Below are 5,178 nucleotides of genomic sequence, written 5' to 3'. Positions count from 1 at the left end.
GAGTACGTGAGTTAGTGTTCTTTCCTCATATTATTTATGTTCGAATCTTCTGTTGTTTGCTCAGTTCACTGACTTAGGGGTAATCTTTGAATCTCAAGTCTACTTTTTTAGGATGGACTCTCAATTATCAAATAAATAAATCAGGCATGGAATTATATTTGTCAAGGTTCATCATATAATTGATTTTTTTTTAAAAAAAAATTGTAAGTAATGTTTATTTTATTTTTTTAAATTTAATAAAAGAGAATGGATAAACTTTAATTTAAATTAGAAGCATACATTACACTTTTTTTTCTCTCTCTTTTATTTTTATTTTTATTTTTTTTCTCTATGGATTGGTACTCTTTAATATTGATATGGTACATGTGACAAAGTATATTAAATTGACTAATAAGACTGTTTTGCAAACAGATGAGCAAAGGGAATGAATGTAACTATCTTCCATAATCACACAACAGTCCAATGCTAAGAAGTTGGACCAACACAAAAAAATAGTATCAATATCACCACCAGAAAATCAAGAAGTGGTTTTATCGTTCCTTTGGGAAAATTTCACTAACGGATCATGAGATTTTTACATTGTCACAAATGTATATCTACACTCATTTGCAGTTCTATATTTGCGCGATTCAAAGAACCAATCACCAATAATCTCCACATGAGCATCGACCATTTCTGAAGTGGTGATACATCTTCGGATCTCCCACTACTATCTCTCTTCCAGTAACCTCTGAAATCTTCTTTGCAGCACCATGGCAAGCTTCGCATATTCTGATGTTTTTCCTAACAAGAACAGGATTTCCAAGTGATACAGATATCAGGCCAAAACAAATTGCTAATCTAACACTGTGACATTCAGGAGCGGTTGATCTTTTTCGTATCAAGTCTAGTGGCCTGAACTTGGTGAGACTATGAATGTATATGTCTTCACTAATCTTCCTTGAGATAATGTTTAGAACATCATATATCAAGCTGGTGTCGATATGAGACCTGTCTTGGTTGACAAACTTGAAAGTCCTACTATTGTTCTCAACCGTGCTATACCCAGTGGTTTTTTCCAATCCTTGATTCTTCATAAGATGTTTAATCCGTTCTACATCTTCCCACCTTCCAGCTTCAGCATACATATTTGCAAGCAAGACGTAGCAACCAGTATTATCATGTTCCAAGGACAAAATGTGCTCAGCTGCAAGCTCGGCTAATTCTATGTTTCTGTTGTGTCTACTGGCTGAGAGCAAAGACCCCCATATCCTTGCTGTTGGGGCCAGTGGCATTTCATCGATAAAACGCTTGGCTAGGTCAAGATTTGCAGAACGGCCAAGAATATCAACTATACAACCATAGTGCTCTATTCCTGGTTCAATCCCATAGTCGTTTTTCATTGAACTGAAGTACTCCCATCCTTGATCGATCATGCCAGCAATGCTGCAAGATAACAGCAGGGAAACAAAGGTACTCGCATTGGGTTTGATATCCTCTTCCTTCATTTCAGAAAACAATTTAATTGAATTTTCACCAAATCCATGAATACCATAAGCCATAATGACTGTGTTCCATGAAATGATATCCTTAAACAACATCCCATCAAAAATTTTCCGTGCAGTCTTGAGATCCCCACATTTTGCATACATGTAAACAATTGAATTTGAGATGAAGGTACTTGAACAAAGATTTAGCTTTATGACGTAACCATGGATTTGCTTCCCCTCTCTGAGCAAGGCTACTTCAGCATATGCAGGTAAAATACTAGTTATTGTTGTTGCATCTGGGTTAAAATGCTCTCTCCATAAGTCCTGGAACAGTTCCAAGGCCTCTCTGTTACACCCATTCTGAACATAAGCAGCAATCATGGCATTCCAAGAAACTAGATTTCTTTCACTCATGTGACTGAAAATTTTTCTTGCGAGTTTTTGATACCCACACTTTCCATACATGTCAACAAGAGCAGTCTCGAGCACCAAATGAGGGAGAAACCCTTTTCTAATGGTTAGACCGTGGATAGTTTTACCGGGAAAGAGAGCTCCAATTTGTGCACAAGATGGGAGAAAATTTATTGCAGTGATCATGTCAGGAGTCAAGTTATCATCCTCTTGCATCTTCTTCAAGCAAACAAATGACTCTAAAGGTTGCCTGTTTAGAGCAAATCCACCTGTCATAGCATTCCAAAGAACAATGTTTTTCTCAGAAATTGTTTGAAAAAATGTCTCTGCATAATCCACTCTACTACATTTTGCATACATATCAACGACTGATGTCTGAACCATCACATCTGATTCAAATCCACGTCTGATTGCTTGTCCATGAATTTCCTTCCCGTATCGCAGTGTACACTCAAGAGAACACGCTCCAAGACTGCTAATTATGCTGAACCTATCAGCTCTCAATCCAATGGCCAGCATTTCCTGGAAACACACCAACGCATTCCAACCCTCCCCGACTGAAACATACCCACTAATCATTGAATTCCAAGAAACCAAATCTCTAACCAGCAAATCTTCAAACACCCTCTCAGCAAGCTCAATACACCCGAGCTTTGCATACATAGCAATAAGGGAATTGCAAATGTAAAGGTCCAAATCAAATCCAACTTTAATCAACTTTGAGTGAACTTTCTGTCCTTCTATCAAAGAATATGACCCGGCACACGACTTAATCACAAATGGGTAGGTGAAATTGTCAGATCGTACTCTTTCGAATTGCATTCGATAATAAAAATCAATGGCCTCTTGAAAATACCCATTGCTAGTTAGTCCCCTGATTATAACATTCCAAACAAAAGGGTCACATTTAGTCATATTCTCAAACAGATGGAGTGCATCTTCCATAGACCCCAAATTCACATTCAATAAAAGACTCCGAATTTCAGAGAGATTGCGTTGTCGAGTTGAAAACTTTACAATCTTGGACTGTTTTCTATTAATGCGAGATGATTTGGTGAGTCTTTGCTTGATAGCGAGGTCGGGGTTCGTGTTCTTTTTGGCTGAGTTGACTCGTCGGATGTTTTCGGATGAGATGGGTTTGTGGGAATAGCAGAGAGCAAGAGTTGCAGACATCTTTAGATCAACAGAGTTTCATGAATTGGAGAGAGAGGCGTTGGAAATCATGGGGTGGTCTCGGTTTTTCTTTTTTGGGGGGACGCAGAGTGACCGTTATTACGGTTATGGGCGCGTGAAGGGCTAGCCGCATTAGAGTGTCTTGAGCTATACTTTTTAATTATTATTATTATTATTATTTTATTTTTTAGTAAAAAATTTTAAAAAAAATTATTTTTTAAGCTCTACAATGGAGGACTTTTAAAAAGTTGAGCCTGCTTGCACTGGTTGGATTTATTATTTCTACAAAGTAGATTATAATTGGTGGGAGATATTATATATTAATAATGACGTGATATTATTAATATTACGTTGGATTGTTTTTTTAAAGAATTACACGGTCATCTATCTCTAAATATGATCACGTGGAGTGCATCCTTAAATATAAAGAATTTACTTTATTATATGATTTGTCGATGTGATGAAAATATATACCCTCAAAGGACACAATATAATTTTCCTTTCCCAAATTACAATAAATTGGTGCTAAAAGGCAACTGAGGACATAAGATGGGAGTTCCATTCATGGTGTTGAACAAGAAGAGAGGAAAATAAGACAGACTATTCCAAATTCAAACAAATGTCAAATGATCAGCTAAAAATCACCACTAGTTACATCCCTTCAATTAATAATATGCAGGGCTTGTGCAGCAAATTACAATTAGATCATCTCATCATAATGTGGTGCCATGCCACATTAAGATGCACCATTCACACAAAACAAAGAAAAACATTACAACTATAACCAAAAAGGCCAAATGCCAATATGAGCTAAATTTAGACGTCAATAGAGATTATGTCTTCAAATTTTCTGTCTTCAATTCCTAGTGTACTTCCAATCACATGATGTGAAGAGAATTTCAAAATATGAGAATCTTGTGACTAGATTGTCTGAAAGTGCACTGAGATAAAATAATAGAGATTTTGAGAACAGAGAATCTCGCGCCATAGTTAAGTTTAAAGTTCCTCAGGGATGCTCTGAAGAGCAGGCCTCCAAGAACTCCGGCGACTCCCCTTCACTTGACCGACTCTCCATTGGTGCCTTCTCCTCATCAGATTTAACCGTTGTTCCAAACACAAGGACGGTGTAGGCGAAACCGACGTTGATGTTCCACCAGTGTTCTTGCCACCTCTTATGACTTCTAGCATTTGCTTCAAGTCTTGTTTGTTCACAACAATCTTCATCCTCACCACCCCATCTTCACCACCATCGCTGCCCGAAACAACACCATCTCCATTGCTGACTTGTGCAATGGCGTCCAAAATGTTGTTCCTCATTGCCCTTTGATTCCTAGCTCTTGAGACTCTAAATTCTCTCTTTGGTGAAGATCTTCCTTCTGCAACCTTCAAGTATTCCATCTCTCTCTCTCTCTCTCTCTCTCTCTATACTTGTCTCTATGTCTATGTTGTTGATCAAAGCGCATGTACCATTTAGGCCTTTATATAGTCATAAGAAGTAATAACCACCAATGGATCCTATTAAACTATGCAAGTTCGGTTAACCAAAAAATACGCGTTTCAGTATAAATTGAAATACCAAGAATGAAGATTGTAATGTTTGACTTTTGATAGAATATTTCCCAAATACCCATTCACATAGCTTGAAATGTTTGTTCATAGAGTTTCAAATGCATCGAATTATTCATAAATAGTTTGATTTCGGCCAATTTAAACTCATTTAAACTCAGCATAACTCATTTTCTAAATAAATGAGTTCAAGCTAAATTGCATGAGACCCAAGATCAGTTCAAACTAATTTATATTATTTCTTTGTTTATGTTTGGTGTTTGTGCAAATTTACATATTTAATTGATGAAATTGATTAATAATATGATCATTATATATATATATATATTGTTCATGATCTTCTCTTTCTTCTTTTAACCTGTATTCTTTTTTTTTTTCTTTTTCTTTTTTTCAAGCTGAGTTTGCGCTCAGTTAATTTATATAATCGAGTTAGCTCCAATTAATTTTTTAATTAAGTTCAACCTAATTTTAGTTCAAATACTCTAAAACTCAATTTAAACTTTATTTTATGTATAATTTAAGAGAGTCAATAAAGGGTTATGTTGTCACCTCACCGACT

The 5,178-nt window shown here is 36.2% G+C and overlaps 1 pseudogene across 1 annotated transcript; it reads right to left on the bottom strand.

The window, feature by feature from the left end:
* Positions 1–201: 201 nt before the first annotated feature.
* Positions 202–3,173, bottom strand: LOC145819889 (pentatricopeptide repeat-containing protein At4g35130, chloroplastic pseudogene; annotated as a pseudogene). Its single transcript, XR_014360632.1, has one exon. The product of XR_014360632.1 is annotated as a pentatricopeptide repeat-containing protein At4g35130, chloroplastic pseudogene (transcript).
* Between the last annotated feature and the right edge of the window lie 2,005 nt (positions 3,174–5,178).

This window comes from Camellia sinensis, chromosome 2 (assembly GCF_055761805.1).
Source record: "Camellia sinensis isolate YWXY chromosome 2, ASM5576180v1, whole genome shotgun sequence".
NCBI classification, from domain to species: Eukaryota; Viridiplantae; Streptophyta; class Magnoliopsida; order Ericales; family Theaceae; genus Camellia; species Camellia sinensis.
This window is presented reverse-complemented; position numbering and strand designations above follow the sequence as displayed.